The 19,826-nt window shown below is 44.4% G+C and overlaps 1 protein-coding gene across 5 annotated transcripts in view; it reads left to right on the top strand.

The window, feature by feature from the left end:
* The window catches only part of PRDM16 (PR/SET domain 16), a 337,046-nt gene that overhangs the window by 205,847 nt on the left and 111,373 nt on the right, over window positions 1–19,826 (top strand). The window lies entirely within an intron of this gene.

Genomic DNA, 19,826 nt, shown 5'->3' with positions numbered 1-19,826 from the left:
TTCCTAGCAGGTGACTTTCATCAAGTACATCTGAAATAGTACCTAAATGAATTAGCAATAAAATGGACTTAGAGCCACCAGTGGGAGCTTCCATTAATCTTGGTTTAATCACTAAAGAGATGCCATTCACTTTTCTTAAGAAGTCACATTTTTCTCCCCTTGCTGGCAAGCAGATTTCATAAAGTAACATATTTCTAATGAAATGGCTCTGCTTGAATTAAAAACCCCGAAGGTTTATGCAGATTTGAGTTTTTATTACTGCTGGCATGGGCTCTTAGCCGACCCTGGAAGGTAAGCTTTTCTGAAAAGGTCCCAGCATGGAGTTCATAATATTCTTTGAAATAAAATACTGCACTTGTACTTAGCAGCTTTAATCAACTCTGACTTTTGATAACCCAACAATAGCTAATTAGAATAGCACCTGCCTTCTAAGTCATGTCATGTAGGTGTCAGCCGACAAGAAACCTAGCATCTTAGCTGCGTGATTATTACAGAGTGGAAAATGTATCTGTGGAACACACTGGAGCTGACAGTCTGCAAATCTGGTGGCCATTAGAAAAGATGGAGAGTTTCCCCCCCCCCTTTTTCTTTTTTGATAGATTTTGAGTACCTCTCCCTTTTGATCGGTCTCTTGCTGGCATATGTGAAGGGAAAATGTTTGCAGCGGAGCAGAGGATGCAAAGCGCACGCACGCACGCCCCGCACACGCGCACACGCTTGCCATCAAATGACTGCCTATTTAGTTACCTAGATCTCTAAATCACACACTAGTTCTAGCAACCGGCGAATCATTTACGGATGGGCTTTGCAGGGTTTTCCTAATTTCTGATTGTTCGTTTAAAAAAAAAAAACCGAATTGATTCGGGTTTTGACCTGCCACGGAATTGAATTTTGTGCGGTTCTGATGGGCGTAGCCGTCTTATGGAGAACGCTTCAATGGGCATTTTTTATCTCCACTCAGTCTTTACATCCATATGTTATGTATATGATGCTGGCTTTACAGCCATAATAAAGATTCCCACGGATTATGCATGTTAAACCCAGAAGCTTTATTGGTCTTCAGATGATGGTGAGAATGAGAATGAGAATAATAGCAAAAAAATATCCATCTTCTTTTAGTGGAAATGTATCACCCACTGATGGCCCACATCAAAACAACTACAAATTCATAAATTATCGTCTTATCGAGGACTTTCTTTGCTCAGGAACAGATTTTTTTCTCCTTCATTTCCAATCAGTCACTAATCGGTCCTTAGCCATAGGCATCAAAGCCCCCCGAACAAGCCAGATCCATCTAGTGATAGAGTGATGACTGCATCTTCCTCCAGCCATAAAGAAGATACGAGATAGTTTTTCTTTCTCCCACCCCTCTGTTGTTAAACAGGGGATTACAGTCCCCGGGAAGGCCCAACCTTAAGGCTTTCCTGGAGAACTGACTGGAGCCCCATCTCAGCGCTGCGGCTTTGCGGTTCCATGAAATGGATCCTGCCACTTAAAAGCGCATGGAAAAAACAATGCAAGTCGGTAGAGTTTGCCTGGCATAGTTGCGCTGCGGTGCTTGCATTCTCCGTGCCCTTGAGAGTTAGCATTTGGGCCCATTAAACCTGCTCCCCTGCCGTTTGACAATTTAGATCTCTTAACTTTTCAATGCATATACATACATATGTATTTAGACATACTTAGTAAATACGTTGAGTGAAGTACATCTCAGCGGAGCTCCTCTTAAATACCTTGGAGTTTCATAACAAGAAATGCGACTACTTATTAATAACAACGAAATGTGGGTTCCAGCAGGGCCCATAATGCAACTGGTCCAAGAGATAGAAAGCTCTAAAAGATTCAGAGTTGGTCCTGTAGATGAACGGTGAAATTGCAGTCTAAGACACCTAAATAACATAAGTCTACCCATAAAACAGTGGACTAAGCCATATATATATACATGGAACATGTTATCTATTAACTTCTTGCTCCTTCACTGTTTGTTGGCTGAGAATTATTGGAGGTACTAAATGATCCATCAAGGGAAATCAGAGAGGTAAAGAATGGGTATCTGTGGTGGCTTCTTGATGCTGGAATGCTCTGTCCATAGAACATTCTGCTTTGATTCCTCCTCTCTGCCATGGCGACCATGCCAGAAAGGGAGGAACAAGACTCAAAAGAGAATTTTGGAGAAATTCTGGATGGAACTGACTGTTCTTGCCCTGATTTAATGATGAGGCGGCCAAAGAGGGTGCGTGAGTGGCCTCCCTTTCATTGCACAATACTCTCTCCAGCCGCCTGCAGCTTCCATTCAATCCCAGGGCATTTTCTCCTTTTTCAGATCAGGAAGGAAGGGCAGCCAGGGAGGCTGGAGAGAGATGGGAAGGTGTGGGACAGAAAAACACAAACAACACCCTCTCTTTGGCCCATCTGCAGCCTCCCTGGCTTCTCCCCTCCATTCAATCCCAAAGACATTTCTCTGTAGGACTTTTTTCAGTTCAGAAGGCCAGGGCAGCCAGAGAGGCTGGAGAAAGATAAGAAGATCTACCACTGAAGAACACAACGGTCTTCTCTCCATGTCTCACCTTCTCTGATTTCATACCCTTCATTCAACGCCAGGGAAAAATCTTCAGCAGGAGGCTTTTTCCAGACTGGAAAAAGGGGGCAGGTGGGAACTTGCACAGTTTTCAATAATCGACCCAAACATTATAAGGCCATTTTCTAGCGACCTGGGAATGAGAAGCCTCTATTTCTTGTTTGGTCAATAAAAGCAAAGCCACAAACACACGGAATCCATGCACCAACTGAACCCTGCGGTCAACTCCCCGTATCACGGCCATGTTCTGGATTGCAGATAAATGTGCTCCTGGCCATACCCCTTCACCTCCCCAAAGACCTCCATGGTTATTCTTTCTCCCTGCTATCATTTGTCAAGTTAATCTCAATCCAAGCACAGGGCATATTCTTCTGCATCGGTTGCTCCGTTTGCCATACCGGATCAGGGTGATTGATCACTGCTTTGGCCACAGGTTGGTAATAAACTGTTTTGAGAGACCCCTCCATTTCCCCTGAGGTAGGAGTGGCATGACAGCCTTCTAAACCGGCCATTTATCAAGATGTCCTTGATGGTGGCCAGCAACCCAGCCTGAACGCTTCTGCCCAAATCCCCTACTTTGCTCCGGGGAAATATTTCCACTAATTAACTTTGCCAGAATCCAAACTCTGCTAAAATGGCTTGAAGAGGTATGGTAACCTGGCTCTAAGGAACATGGTCTCACTTCTATTGAGAAATTCTGCTAGCTTTATCGGCGCTCCCGGGCCAGCCTAAGAAGGGCAGCCTCAACTCGTGTTGAATTTTACTTTTTGGAAATATTTATTTGCCAGATCAGTCCCTTTTCTGGGCAGGGAAATCATCCTGCCCATTTTTACTGAATGTGATGCCCAACATTTTTCTTTCAACATGGCTTTCTAAGAGAGGTGGAATATTCCTGGAGTGTGTGTGTGTGTGTGTGTGTTTTACATTTATTTAGTTATAATGCAGACAAGGGTGTCCCGCAGCCTCCCTGGCTTCCCTTGGAAGGGCAGCCAGGGAGGCCCAAGAATGATGGGAAAAGGTGTTATTAAAAAAAAAAAAAAGATGACATTGTGGTTTATAAACTGCGGTTTATGCTTTAGCCCTAGTGGCTTTTTAAATAAACTATGTGTAAAACAGGCTATGCCTTAACAAAATATGCAAACCCGGCATTAACCAACATCGCCCAGCATTTGCTGCTTCTAAAAACGGTTGATCCTTGCGGCTGCCAAACCCTGCTCCCCGATCCGATTTATCGGACGATGCAGCGGCTGAACTGTTTGCGTGAAAAATGTGGGCTCTGCATCTGAGTTATTTCCCTTCCCAATGAATCAGTGTCAAAGGCTGCACCTCCCGTGTCAAAATCCTGGTTGTCAGTCCTTCCAACTACAGAATTGCAAGACACCGCTGAGTGTTCTTCATTTTTCCCTTGTTTTTTTCTCCTCTGGATTTTGGGTGAAAGCACTTTTTTCCCTTCCTTTCCCTTCCGATCCTGGTGAACTTTTCCTGCTTGGGCAAATGTAGAGTTTTAAATCTTAATGAAAGATTTAGTGCCCAGTGAAGTGTAGAATAAACCACTGTGTTACAGGCACAGCCTAATCAATCAAATCTACATAGTTCAGAGAAAAGTACCTGTATGAGGTTTTTATATCAAAATGCCTGTAATAATAAGAGACATTTATTAGCACCCATAAAGCTGTTTGAATTTAAGCCTTCTCTAAATAACATCAACAGCATTAAAACAAATCTTTCTAAAGAAAGCACAAGCCATAAACAGCCTGCACTGTAAGGTTTAAAAGCCATTACGGGAATCTCGGCAAGATTCATAGACGGTAGCCGTGATTGGGGACTGGAGAGCGAGCAGGGGAAACCCTGCAATTACAACAGACAACCCTTGTGGTACAGTATTTCAGAGTATTAACCACGTTTTCAGGGCAAGGAGACCTGCCTATCAGGGAGGCTGGTAAACCCTTTCGGTGAACGGAAAGAGGAGGCAGCTCGGGGCTTTCCAGTAATACTGGCGTTAGACGGAAGGAGGGCCAAATGCAGCATGCAGTTGGCACCCTGCAACAGATCTGGGTTGTTCCTGGGCAAGGAAAGGGAATGCCCACAGGTGGTCTCTGCTGAGCATCCGGGCTCTCAAACCAAGGTCCAGATGCCATCATATATCCTTGATGCAATCAGGCAGCACCCTCAGATGATCGTCTTTCCCAGTCATTCAGTGCTGTTGACTAGGGAAGAGGTGTTCTTTCTCTCCCTTATTCCCAGGCTACAAGCTTTGATCCACCATCCTGGGTTCACGCACTAGCATCCCAAGCAATTGTCTTCTGGATGGGCTTTGAAAGTCTCAAGTGACAAAATTGCCACGGAGTTCCCAGAACTCCTTCTGGGCTGCGGGCAGGCCTTTTGTGGGAGCTCTCATCATGTAATGGTCCGTGGGGATGGCCTTGGGAGATAGGGGAAAGAGCCGCAGACTAGACAACGGTCAGATAAGAGGCAGCAGGCATGGGGACGTGGGAAGCATCTCAGAAGGGACCCTCCCTACCTTTCCAGAGAGTAAAAAGAGAAGAGGGGAGAAATACTTTCAGATTTGCAAGATTCTGTTACTGTAACCTTACAATAAAGGGAATGTTAGTACTCATAGTTGGTGCTTCTTGGGTGGACAACCTCGAAGGGCTGACACATCAATCCCCACCTCTTGGTGCCCTTTCCTTCTGGCTTCAAGGCCTTTCCAACAGCACCATCCCTGATGATTTATTGCCTCACCCTGAAAAGAAGCATTTCAAAGCAAGGGTTAGGATGGTGAAGAAGATGCCAGCAGTAGGATGATTTCAGCCCTCCCGTCTCATTGACTGGCTGGGCCCTGCAGTGTGGAGAAACTAGGCTGAGGCCACAAAGGAGGGGAGACTGCAAAGAGTAGCACTGTTTTGGGGGTATCCACCCCCCCATACATGTCCTTGAGCTATTCATGTCCCTTCTATAATAGTTGGCTGATGATGTCTTTCGACATCCAGTAAAAGTTGAGTTCTTCCAGGCCTTTTAGTCAATTCTGAGACTATTTATCAAAGTGGATTGATCAAAGGATGTCACCCTGAGATTGACACTGGCCAACGGTTGTATATTCGAACTCTGCATGTGCGTGAGATTGTTTTTCAGAATACCACAAGCACTCTGAAATCATTTTGCAAGCAAGAGCAGGAAGGAAGGAAATGAATGAGAACCTCCAGCATGTTCCTCCGATCCATAAGAGGCCAAAGAGTTTCAATTTGCATTTCGTGTGCTGATTTAAGAGCCAGGGAGGTGGAGATGTAGATTGTAGCGTTTGCAGTTCGAATCCTGCTTCCGGCAAATTGGAGGGAAGCAAAGCAGGAGTTGTAGCAGCGCCTAGGACCTGAGAAAATTCAGGCAGGGTCAGACTAACCCTGGCTTCTCGTTGGGATGGCTTTGTACTTCATTCTGATCGTAGACTTTGGCTGCTGGGGAAACGTGGTGGACTGGGATAGCAACATGTAATGGGAAGTAGGAATCACCTTGAGGAACAGGAGGAAGAGCTGCAACCAAGTCAGTGGTCGGATAAAAGAAACCTGAGTCCTGGGCAGAAATGTAATTTGAGAAAGTGTCCCAGGCACGACCCTCATTCTCATGAAGATAAAGAGAGGGAGAGGGAGGCGTATTCAGACTTCCAGGGATGATGTCAGCCCTTCAAGGTAGACCAACCTAGGACACCAGGATCATGAATGCTAATACTGCTTTGTTATAAGGTTACAGATTCTTGCAAGTCCGAATGCGCCTGAATGCAAGTCTGATCAGGTGGTAAGAAGGGACAGCGGGAGATTTGTATTTCTGGGCTAATTTCTGCTGTCCGCGAGATATAAGGGAGGCTCGCAAGGCTATATCTGGGCAAGGTTTTGAAGGCCCTGGGCCTGATCGTTTGTCCTCCATGACACCACCACACTCTTGAGCAAACGGGGCATCAAACCAGTGGGATGCGGCAGTAAATGTGCGGTTGGATCAAAGCCTTTGGTGAACAGGATGTTTCAAAGTATGGGTGCATGGTGGAATAAATAGCAGCAGTGTTTCAGGTTTGCATCTGTGGTTAACCCACCGGAGCTGGCCTTTGGCAGAAGACCATTTTGGGTGTCTCGGTGCTTTCAAGATGGGCCCTACAAAGTGGGTATGAATGCAGAAATTCATGGTTCTGCTTGTGGAATATCTGGAGTTTGCCCATTCATGCCATATCAGTGTCTGTTTTAAACAGGCCAGGAGGGTGGGAAAAAGGGGAAACAGGGCAAGCTTTTAAAATAAGAGTGAGCTTTCATACAGAGCCAAGGTGATCCAAAGAGATTCATGGCCAAGCTTTTAAGTTCTCTGCGCTGGAAAAAAAAAATTCTACTCCTTCCATCAGAATTCAAATGCACCTTTTAAAGTGCATGTGTGTATAAGAGAGGGGGAGAGAGACAGGGCGCATACGGGTTTAAATGGAACAGATGCTCCCCCCCCCAAAAAAGTTTAGCACATCCAGTTGAATGAACTGCATCTCCTTTAGACCAAGTCTGTGTGTCAATTTGTGACCGCCCAAATTAGCTCTCAACGGGGGATAGATTTGCAAAAGTTTCTCCATGGCTGGGCTGATTCACAGAGGTGGCAAAATCAATTTTTCACGAGCTGAAATGCTTGAAACTGGAGATGTGACCTCGCCTCAGGTAGAAAGATAGATGTGAGAATGAAACATTTTCCCTGAACAGCTAGTTTTCTAAAAGCAGAGGACCTCTTGTTCTTTCCGGGAGAAGTACTCAACCATACAATTTCCAGACAGACGCTATAAAGAAATACTGTCTGATAACTGTTTTACCACTCAACTTAAGATTTGCATGAACTTAAGCCTTCCAGCTATATTCATTTGCCACTTGTGATCAGGCATGGAACCAATGATAGCACATTTTTATTTTATTTTATTTTATTATTTATTTTGCCTTATCTGGACAAGTCCATGCAGATTTCTTGGCTAGATTTTTGTAAGTGGTTTGCCGTGGTCTTCTCCGAGAGAAACTGGCTGGCCCAAAATCACCCAGCTGGCTTTGTGCCTAAAGCTGGACTAGAATTCACAGACCCCCCATTTCTAGCCTGGTGCCTTCAACCACTACTCCAAAGTAGCTCTTGTTAGCGCACTGCACTCCCAAATCAGCTTGTTTGCAGAGTCTTCTTCACCAAAGCACACCTCTGCAATGTAGATGTGAAATAAGACTCTAATTGTCAATTATAGGAATCTTTTTCTGAGTAGGAAGCAGGAAATGAGCTGGGTTAAATATTCAGACTCCAGTTAGAGGCCAGGCCTTTTGAATCCTCGAAGGAACCCTGCAAAAGTTTGTCAGGTTCTCCCACTGATCAGTTTCTCTAGCAAAAGAGTTGTAACTGAACAGAAGTGTGAAAAGGGATATGACAACAGGACACCTTAAAATGGTTTCGGCCCAAATTATCTACTAGCGTTGTGAGAGAGGCTTCAGCTTGACCAAATGGCCTTCCAAAAGCCAGCCCCAAATTTGTGAGCAGACAATTGCTTCAAATATCTCAGGAAAAGGAGCAATCCTCCAGCCATTTTGGAAGGCTGATGCTCCTGAAAATGTCCGGGGGGCGGGGAGGAGATCCCTATTCAGATCTTTCCTTGGGATTGAATGGAAGGGAGGGAAGCCAGAGAGGCTGCAGATGCCTGGAGAGAGGATATCCATTGTCTTTTGTTCTCTGTCTTCCCATCCCTCTCTAGCCTCCCTGGCTGCCATCCCAAAGTCCCATTGAAGAAATTCCTTTTTGATTGAATGGAAGTGGGGAAGCCAGGGAGGCTGCAAAGGGCTGGAGAGAAGATGGTTGTTGGTTTTTTCTGTTCTGCGTCTTCCCATCCCTCTCCAGCTTCCCTGGCTGCCCTTCCTTCCTTTCTAAAAAGGTTCCATAGAAGAAATGTATTTGGGATTGAATGCCAGGAAACTTAGATCATTTAACCACACGGATCGACTTTTGTTTGCTTTTGGCTTAACATATGATTGGAACCCAGCCACTGCCGTTGTAAATCGTGGTTTATGGTGTAAAATATTGTGTGAATCCAGCCAGTTGTGGTCTGGTCAATAAACCATGCCTTAGCACGACGCACTAATAAGCCAACATCCAGCACTATCCCAGCTTGTTACTCAGATCAGCCCTGCCTTCAGGACTGTTGTTTTCTTTTTAGGAAAAAGACTCAGGCTGGATGTTCTCATGGTCTGCGTGTCCAGGCTGCATTCAATGCCCCAAACAGCTCTTCCTTGCTTGGGAAGTTCGTGGAGAGGGCCTGCGGGTGAGCGGGGTTATTAGTTAGATGTCCCAGCCGGGTGATTTACCATCCGGCTAATTCCCGTGCTCGAGATCCAGCCGGCCATAAAAGCGTAGATCAGACAAGGCAGTTTTAGTCTTATTTTTGTTGCTGGTGTCTCTGAACCCCACCAGGCAAACAGGAGCAGTCCCGTGCCTTGCATTTCGGATAAGAAAGCAAGGAACTGACTTAGGGGAAGAAACAATTCCAGGAGACGGCTAATGGGCTCGGCTTTTCGAGATATCGAGGGATGATCTCAGCGCAGGAGCCAGCAAAGCGACAGGCCCTTTAACGGGCACGGGGGTTTCCTCTCCTTGGAAGCAGAGGGGAAAACATGAACGCACACACAAGAAAGGCTTCAGGGACGGGTGTTGCGGGAGGTCTGCACAAAGCGGGCGGCCACTGCCAAGGCCCCAGCTGACATTTGGTTCGCGGGATAAAGCTTTCTTCCCCTCTCCCCCAGCCCTGCCTTCAACGCTGCATGGGCAGCCGAAGGCCCCCTGTCTGGAATGGGAGTTGGCGGGAGCTGGCCCTCCGTTTCCTGCCCCCCTTCGTCAGCTCTTCTGACGCGATGGAGCGGCGGGCACTGGCAGGGCATTCTGGGGGCGGGAGTCCCTACCCCTCCGGAGGGCATCGCGTTGAAGGATCCTGAGTTAAGTGGCTGATCCATCGCAGGGACCTTCACGATAGGTATTGGTCTGTTCTTTGGGAAGGGGGCAGTTGCTACCTGATTTCCGATTTTCGGAGAAGCTTCTTTTAAAATCAAAATTCTATTTATAAAGGGCCGTATATCAAGAGAGAGAAATGCAGCAGTGTGTGTGTGTGTGTGTGTAGATGATTGATTGATTGATTGATAGATAAATAGATAGATCAATCGATCCACACAATTGCACATGATTTGCACATGAGAACACTGTGCGCACTTATCCCTCCAACCCAGAGCCATAGCCCTGGACAACACGGCTTGCGCCTTAGGCCCAGATCAAATGAGATGAGAGGATTTCCCAAATCAGGTGGATAAACTAGACTCAGGTTCTGCTGGGCTGGACCTAGATTTAGCCTTGCTTAATACAAAGCTGGTTTCCTCCCAAATTTAGGCGGTGCGATCTCAGCACGTTTCTTGGCTTGCAAATTAGGGTCTGGAGGTGGTAGATTGTCCGTTTCTGATTTAATGCTTAGGCTGCAGGTTTTCCAGGACTTTTCATCCAAACTGGTGCCTGAAGGGACTCAAAGTTTCTTTTCCACCTCCTTCAGTGGCTTTCAATATATGTTTATTATGTTACCGCTTTAATAATGGCGTTTATGTAAAAGTTTATAATACAAGCCACCTTTCATCCCAGGGAATTCATTGTATGAATTTTTATGGTGTAATTTCTGATGAGAAAATATTTGGTATGACAACTGTAACCAACACCATATATTTTAAGGGGGGGGGAGTAACTTGCTTTCATCCTGTAAATTGCCTCCCTATAACTCCCCCCCCCAAGGGTGTGAGCAGCCATTTTGGGGGGGAGACACGGGGAAGCTTTAAGGAGTCAAATGGTTGGTGGAAACCTTGCAAGTTTTAGTATGCATTCAAAGTATGCATTTTATCCTTTAACGCTGGAAAAGCCAGCTCCAGACAAGCCATACAAAATCTGGTGTGACCCTCACCCATAAAAGTGCATTCACCCTGCTTTTAAGAGAAGAGGGTCTTCCAAGGGAGCCAACAGTTATCTTTATTTTTTTTTTAAAAGGGATTTTCTGGCAAAGGGTTCAGAAACACGATGTAACGTCACTGTAACATATAATTCTAATGCTTCAAAGAACTTGCTCTTTATTTATCATTGAACTAGGTGGCAATCTGAAATGGCCAGATTTTGCTCAGTTTCCACTTTGTTGCATTATCAGTCGGCGGACTGAAATTTGAAAGTAACTGAGTTGACGATTTATTCTATTTTAAGTGCTTTTTTTTTTTTTTTAACGGAAGCATTTCTGTCGTGCAATCTTAAGTCACGGCTCTGGCTGTGGTTTTTTTCTTGAGAGCTGACCATAACAAACAAACAAATATAAATAGGGATAAAATGAAATGTTGCACTTTTCATCAACCCGCCTCCATTTTAGTATCTGTGTAAAACGAATCATTTGCTTTTGTTTTTAAGTTTTTAAATATTTCTGGCCGGGTTATTGTTGTTGTTTTAAGGACCCTTCTAAAATCGGAAAGGCAAGAGAGAAATGTATGTATTTATCCTGCAAGTTTATATGCCGTCCAGTCACAAGAGCTCCAGGCAGTTTTCAAAAATATAATAATGGACAATGAAAATTCACTCTAGCAATTTGCATATGGAAAAGAAACAGCATAAGAACAGAAGTGTAACTTTAAAAGGTGTGGATCAGAAGATATGTCTCAGGCCTTCTTCTAAATGTGGAATGGGGTTAGCCATTATTATTATTATTATTATTATTATTATTATTATTTTGAAAACAATTCAGCTTGTTCATCATTTCACATTAATTGCACGTGGTTTCTATACCCCCTTTGTATGAAATCCCATAGAATTCCGCAGGTTTCCTTCAAGGAGCATTGAGATGTTCCACTTTATGTTAGGTTTTTAACAGGAGAAGTATTTCAGGCAGCTTTCAGCTTCCAATGTTGGGGGAATGTTGTTTCGTTTCTTCATTATTTGCAATCCCGTTTTTTATTTCCTATGGAAATCTCTCTTTTTGCACCAGAGAAGTCTCTGGCCCTCAGTTCTCTCTTTCTGGGCAAGGCGAAGATGAAACGTGTCTGGGCATTGGATGTGATGAAATGATGGTCATGTCACTCCTGTACAAATTTCCTGCGAATGGAGGTTATTCCTTCTTGTGGGTCCTCCCAGAAGTCCTCAATGTGTTCGTAGTGTCCCACCTAACCCAGTGCAAACAGTGGCAGGATGTAGCATTTGTAAGCAAGGGAGTACGTAGGTTTATTCTCCGCTTTAAACAAACTGATTCTCAGGCATAAGAGGAAGAGGTTATACCCCTACCAAAGGATTGCGTTTGTTTGTGGAGGGAGGGAGGGAGGGAGGGAGGGAGGGAGGAAGGGAGGGAGGGAGGGAAGGAAGGAAGGAAGGAAGGAAGGAAGGAAGGAAGGAAGGAAGGAAGGAAGGAAGGAAGGAAGGAGAGATAGAGGAGGGAGGGAGGAGAGACAGAGAAGGGAGGGAGGGAGGGAGGGAAGGGAGGGAGGGAGGGAAGGAAGGAGAGATAGAGGAGGGAGGGAGGGAGGAGAGACAGAGGAGGGAGGGAGGGAGGGAAGGAAGGAAGGAGAGATAGAGGAGGGAGGGAGGGAGGAGAGACAGAGAAGGGAGGGAGGGAGGAAGGAAGATGAAGAGAGAAAGGAAGGAAGGAAGGAGAGACAGGGAAGGAAGGAAGGAAGGAAGGAAGGAAGGAAGGAAGGAAGGAAGGAAGGAAGGAAGGAAGGAAGGAAGGAAGGAAGGAAGGAAGGAGATAGAGGAGGGAGGGAGGGAGGAGAGACAGAGAAGGGAGGGAGGGAGGGAAGGAAGGAAGGAGAGATAGAGGAGGGAGGGAGGGAGGGAGGAGAGACAGAGAAGGGAGGGAGGGAGGGAGGGAAGGAAGGAGAGATAGAGGAGGGAGGGAGGGAGGGAGGGAGGAGAGACAGAGAAGGGAGGGAGGGAGGGAGGGAAGGAGGGAAGGAAGGAAGGAAGGAAGGAAGGAAGGAAGGAAGGAAGGAAGGAAGGAAGGAAGGAAGGAAGGACGGAAGGAGAGATAGAGGAGGGAGGGAGGGAGGGAGAGACAGAGAAGGGAGGGAGGGAGGGAGGGAGGGAAGGAAGGAAGGAAGGAGAAATGGGGGAGGGAGGGAGGGAGGGAAGGAAGGAAGGAAGGAGAGATAGAGGAGGGAGGGAAGGAAGGAAGGAAGGAAGGAAGGAAGGAAGGAAGGAAGGAAGGAAGGAAGGAAGGAAGGAAGGAAGGAAGGAAGGAAGGAGTAGCAGATACTAAAAACTCAGAGAGCCGAACTTTCTTTTCCCAAATAGTTACTTTTAATGCACTGAAGGAAATCCAGTTTTTCACATTTCGGTAGCTGCCTACAATGGACTGACTGAAGGGGTCTTGCTGATCGGCTAATCCATCCCCTGCCCCGTGTAAAAATCCACCACCGCAGCAACCATGGCCACCCAGCTCTTCCAGTCAGGGGATTCTTCCTGATGTCTGGCCAAAATGGTCTTCCTTGTAACCTCATAAAATCATAGAATGGAACGGCCGAAAGGGATTAGGGAGATCATCTAGTCCAACCCCCGTCCCGTGCCAAAATCCACCACCATGACAGGTGGCTACCCAGCCTCTTAAACACCCACAAATATTTAGAGCAAACTGCCTGAAATCAGTGATGATTAATGGGTTTTACCCTAAGCAAATGTAAACCTGGGTCCCACTGGCAGCTGGATTCAGACATCCCATGAAATGAACCCACGTTCTGCTCAGGTCCCTGATCCGTGCATTCACCAAACAGCATGCTAACCTGCGGAAGGAAAACTATGCAAGCTTAGCCTATGGTAAAAATGCAATGGCAGTTTATAACTGATCTGCTTCACACCTCTCCCGTACCCCTCCTTGCGATAGGCACACTCAAATCAGTGAGTTAATGCAGACTTGATCATGGTTTGAACACACCTGCTGAAATCATTTGGACAAGTGAGTCGTGGGTCGTACGTTAGGGCAAGGTTGTTCTATTCCAGCGTACACAGCCCATCTCGCCTCTTATCCACCCATTCCGTCCTTAGATGAGAAACAGAGGAGAAATAATAATGCGTTGTCGGAAGTTTGAGAAAATTGAATTATAAGATAACAGTTGCTGTACCAAGTTTTTGTGCAATTATGAAAAGACAGCCTGGCGTAAAAGCTTCCCGCTGTTTTTGGCAGGGGTGAAACAACTTGTAAAAAAATAAATAAAACCCACAGTAAGTGGATATGTAATGTAGTCACTACAACCCATGAATTGATCCTCCTCTTTTTTTTTTTTAAATCGCAACAGAAGAATGTTTCAAATTAAAAACAAAAGCAAAAATGAAACAGAACAGCAGGAAAGCCATAAGTTATCCAAAGCAGTTTTATTCTATCATTTATTTTTTTAAAGTATATTCATTTGAAACACAGCATAACTCCTGTGCAAAGATGCCCTCTTTTGTTAAAAGATGGTTCTACATCTCTTAATGAAGGAGATGGTATCCTAGGTTGAATGCAGATGACCAAAACAATCATTTTCCTCTGCCCTATATATATCCTGAAGGTGTGCTGAATCTCATACAAAGAAATAAAAGTCAAATGCTTGTGATTCGTGCCTGGCTGCTAACATTGGACAGTATAGAATATATATATATAAGTTTCTTCTGTAGAATAACAAGCATTGGATGAAAAAAAAAATAATGAAACTATCAGCCTGCACACCTGACAAAGAAACCAAAGGACAAAGGAAAATCAAATAGAAGAGGGGAGGGAATGTAAATTAATTTATCTGAATAAGCTGGGTGTCATGCAATTTGTATTTGAGTAACAGAGATTTTGAACGATCAGGAGAGCAGTTTATGTAGGATTATGGAACATGGACTTTAGACCGTGCAAATATGATTAGATGACCTTCCAATCCTTTTCAAGTTTTGCTTGGGGAGCGTAAGATGGACACGGAGAGAATGAAATTTGGGAGAACGTTCTTCAGACATCCAACAATACCTTCCACACAGTTGTCCCAGCAGAAGATTTTTTTAGGAACAATACCAATTTGGACCTGCCAAATAAATCAATGGGCCTCAAATACATGCCCCTGCCAAAATATGCATGTTTGAAAATGTTACCACACAGCAAATATGCACACAATGCAAAAGTTATGGGGAAAATATGCACATTTTCCTAGTGGAAAAATCACTGCGGGGCCTAGGCTGTGCACGCACAAGGAAAAGTGCTTAAAATCATCTCTGCCCTCCGAGAAATGCAGGCAAAGATCAGGATCATTTCTTGTGGAAACTTTTGTTCACCTTCCTGATGAACGACACAACCAGTTTTACACTCAGTTAAAGATATTAGAAAAAGGGAAAAGACAAAATTGCTGGCTCTTTCTTTGACTGTCTCACGCAAAAGAATTTCCCCACCACCGCCACCCCGATTTTTTTCTCCACCTAATTCAGTCCTGCTTCTCAGAGCCCAGAGCAGATTTTGTAAATGTCCCAAGGCTTCTTTATCGACAGGTGCACCAACTGGATTTTATCCTAAGATTGGATCTGAATAACGTTAGCTGAAATCCCTGGAACTTTGAAAAGTCACACAAAACTTTTCTTAACAATGGTCATTGAGTTCAATTGGCTTCCTCTTGATCTAGCACATAATATGGCATGTCCAGATTTTTTATTATGATTAAAATAATAGAATACAAAAGAAGGTAAGAGAAAAAAAAAAGATGGAACAAAAGAATAACTACATATATATAACAAACGACATATATATAAAGAATACAATTTTTTTAAAAAGCATAGAGAGAAACCTTTTTAGTAATACATTCTCCCCATTCCTTTCATTTGTGTCCCCAACCTCTAAGTTTAAATATTTGTACTTTACGTTGAACATTAATGATTGTTATTAGGGTCTGTTTAAGTTCTAGAAATCATCTTCCAAACATCTAAATTGGCCTTGCTTTGTAACGTGTTGAATATAATGGAACCATTCCTGTTTGAATTTGGTTCAGCTTCTATTATGATATAAACTGTCAATTTTGCCATTGGAGATTCTGATTTAGAAGAGGGGAGATGGGCGGAATGCAAAAGTACTTATGAACCATGAGCTGTATTTAATTATTTGCATTCCTATACTGATGCTGGATTCTTTGGTAGCCAAGCCCGTCACTGGTGCGACTGAAAATCAGGAGAACTGCTTTTTGGCATTTTCAAGGTTTTTAAATGACAGTCAACACTTTCCCCTAGCTGCGTTCTCCCCAGAACAGAAATATAAGTATTTGTCCCACCACCAAGACAATGAATATTCAGATTGGAAAGATCAAGTGGCAGAGATGGACCTTACAATAAGGTAGAAAAACATGTGTCAGGTGGCAGAGAGGGGAAGGGGGGAAGGAAGGGAGGGAGGGAGGGAAAGAGAGAGAGAGAAAGAGGAAGAGGAAGAGAAAGAGGAAGAGAAAGAGGAAGAGGAAGAGGAAGAGAAAGAAAGGAAGGTAGGGATGGAGGGTGGGAGGAAGAGTGAAAGAGAGAGAGTGAAATAGGAAGGAAGGAAGGAAGGAAGGAAGGAAGGAAGGAAGGAAGGAAGGAAGGAAGGAAGGAAGGAAGGAAGGAAGGAAGGTTGGTTTAATCCAGTTTAAAAAGTACATCTCTAAAGGATGGTTTAATCCAGCAGTCCTACTGAAGAATGGATCAAAGAGACAACAATGCAAGAACCACATTATCCAAACCCCATCTAAGCCTCGACCAACAGCATAGATGGAATGAGTAGCACACTCTTATTTTCCTTTTGGATCCTATGCATTTTTGCTTCATTTAACATTTTCTCTCCCACTGTTCGCAATAGCTTGGTTTGCCCACAGGCTAAACCATTATGTAGTATACAGGTAGTCTTCATTTAGCAACCACAACTGGGACTGGCAACTCAGTCATTAAACGGAGCGGTCACTAAGTGAGCCCGTGACTGTGCTTACGATCTTCCCTCAGCTTTCCTTTGCTTTACAGACCTGCGAGGACTGTTTGCAAAGTTACGTTTTCATCACCGTCATAACTGCGAACAGTCGCTAAACGAGGCAGTTGCTAAACGAGGACTACCTGTAGTTGATTTTGGCTTGGCATATGATGGGACTGTGGTTTGCAAACCATGCTGCATGACTTAGAATACCTAGTTGTAGATTAATCAATAGTCAAGCAACCTGTGACTTAGCAATGCTGCATGAATCCAGTCAATGAGAAAGAAACGACACACATCCGCAATGGCACCGGATTACTTTTAGCCCAATGTTGGGGACATATCAGAGGAAGAAGAATTTGTAATATTGCAGAAGAATCATTCACCTACAATGTCCTTTTTTTCCTCTCGGTAAAGTTGGAATAGCAGAATTTTCCATAGCGGCTCAGATTTGCACATCGGATTTCTTTTTCACCCTCCTCTGACAGTGAACTATAGTCCAAGTTATCTTTTTCATGGGCCTCGATTCACATCCTCTCCGCTTTCCACAAATACTGGGTGGGGCCATTGAAGGATCTCAATTGTATTTCAGAACTGCATTGCCCTGAACAAAAATGCATCAGACGTTGCTCTGTCAAAGTACAGGATTGGAAACCACCGTATGGTCGGGTGGCAATTTTGGTGCAGCGAAAATGCCAGCAGCTATTTCGTTTCTGGAAAGGCACCGACTTGCATTTGCTAAAATAACATTAGCCAAGGCAGGAAAGGCACTGGGAAAGACAAATATCTACACAAATCTTTCAAGCAGGCCAGCTCAAATTGGGATAATGTTGAAGACAGCTTAAATAAACACATTCTGTGCCCGTCCAAGGAATGTTATAGAACTGAGCCTCCCACAAGGTATCAGAATCTTTGGAGAAAAAAGAGGTTTTCCAGCCGATGTACTGGAAAACCTCGCAAGCTGCAGTTTAATGATCTCTCCTGCGCCCATTTAAGCATCCCACCAGAGAACAGATGTGGCACTGAGTGTGATATAACAGCTTTCATTTTTCCAGTCTGTCTTTTGATCAGAATGTATTTTTCTTTTAAAAAAGAAACAAGTTTCTAGTCCTCCCTGCTGCAAAGAGATTCTTGCAAGTATGGGGACGATGCCTCCTAAAATCCAGAGAGCTGGTTGAATATAAATGTAGCTTCTCCTCCAAAAAGCGCTGATCCTGTGTTGGGTTGCTTGTTCTTCAAAAACGAGAACGACTTCTCCCTGGCTGGGTTCGTATGAAAAATTATGCCCAGTGGAAATGGGACTGGGTATTTGTGGTTCAGTAGTGTAGAAACCCATCCCTCATCTTAGCATGTTAAAGTCTCATATTAAGCCATAACCGTTTGGGTACCCCATGTGATATGAGCACAGCTCTTGTGTTAAGCTGGATTTAACATGTTGTGTGAATGCAGCCAGTTTGTCTCCAGTTTTTTACGCCTAGAATATATTGGTGCGATACACGTGCCCTGTTTTGTTCAGCTGTAAAATGAACAAGAGGATGCTATTTACCAGATATTTTGATTATTATTTTTGAATGCCGACCAGCCTATGCTAAAAGCCTGCATGGAATTTTTCTTCCTGTCTCTGGGTTGTTCGTCATGAAAACACTTGGCAGAGAAGACTTCTCTATTCATTTCAAGGGCTACGCAGTCCGCTTATGGTTGAACACTGTGTAGGAATGCAAGGGCCCTTAAAATTCCCAATTAATATCGCACCAATCCGATTGGAATCACTGATTTGGTTCAGCAGATTGATCCGATTTAACGCAATTCAGATCTAATTCCATTTGGATTGGGATTTATTGAATCATCCGGTCAGTTCAGTTCAGATTTCTGGACTGATTCGGGAGAAAAGAGATTTCTATGCCTTTCTTCAAACTGATTGGAAGGCATCCAACGTGATTCAAGAACATGATTCAGCTTCCCGATTTGCTTCAGAAAATCAGCTCAGGCGATGTGACTGCAGGGCCTTCAGATCAAATCTTACTGAGGCACATCTGGATGGCAGGTTAAGTGGTTTATCACGCGGCTTCCTCCCCACTCAGACCCAATGTGTTTTATTTCTATTGAACGTAACAACAATTATTTTCCATTTTTTCCTTCCGTCGCGCATGCGAACAGTAAGCCAATTGGCCGTCTCAAGTCCGGTTCTGTTTTGAGAAGCGCGCAACCGCCTCTCGGATACTGCCCTTTCGGTGGTCCGTAAGACGGGGAAAGTGAGCTTGGGTTGGGCTGTTTGGCATGCAAAAAACATCCAAAGATGGGGGCCCCTTTCCTCAGTTGTAAAAACCTTCAAGGGAATGTCATTTGCTGCGCTTTTGTACGTGTCCATCTGTGTGCAACGTTTTGCAGGACGCCAGCTCCGATTAAATGCCAATGAACCTTCCCTCTTGTCAATGGACCCCTTTGGGGAAGGGGTAGAGGTGGGTGGGTGGCCTTGCAGAGAGAGAAGAAACTCCCACTTGGCTTGGAACATTTGTATAGTATTCTGTGATAGCAAGTCTACAGCAAAGGTCTTCTGTGGTATAATTGTTGCTAATGAAGCTTCCTGAATGAAGGGAAGAGTAGAAATTCAAGTTAATTTCTGGTATCGTCACTACGCCCTGCTATGTGAGCTGAGCGGGAAGGGTCTCCTGGCTGGGGCAGCTTGAATAAGGAGGAGAAAACATTGCAGCCATAAAAACTGCTGGCACTTTGTGGTGGCAAATGTTTAGGAAGCTCGGAGGCGGATGGCTTGAGGTTAAGGGATTCTGCATCAGGGCTTCCTGATTGGGACTGCAGTACTCTGGGCAATCAGTAGAGGGCAGCAGAAATGGGAATTTTGGTTTCTTTGACTGCCCCCTAGTGGTTTCGAATGGAAAAAGGGTCCAGTGGCTTGAGAAAGCTGGAAGGATTCTAATTTTTGTGGTTAAGAGGCCCCGAGAATCCCTTTCCAATGCAACATTTTCATCCTCATGGTTGCAATATTACAAATTCTTTAAAAAGACACCTTTGCATCTCTTTGGTAGGGTTTAAAGATATCATTTCACTTGGGGCAGTGATATTTCTCTGATTCCAAATTTCTCCAGGCTTTCAAACAAAGGACTTTGGCTGAAAGGACATCAAACTGCAGCTTTGTTGTCAACTGATAGATGGGGTTTTTTTTCCTAGTAGTAGAAAATATTTTATTTCACGTTGTTGCAAATTTGGATTCTCATTCAAGAAAACCTCTCTATTAGGGAGACTCTTAATTTCAATGAAAAGTCTCCATTCTGA

The sequence above is a fragment of the Python bivittatus genome, unplaced genomic scaffold (assembly GCF_059951505.1).
Source record: "Python bivittatus isolate LINGU-HERP-01145 unplaced genomic scaffold, Pbiv_v1 ctg000090_np1212, whole genome shotgun sequence".
Lineage (NCBI taxonomy): Eukaryota > Metazoa > Chordata > Lepidosauria > Squamata > Pythonidae > Python > Python bivittatus.
This window is presented reverse-complemented; position numbering and strand designations above follow the sequence as displayed.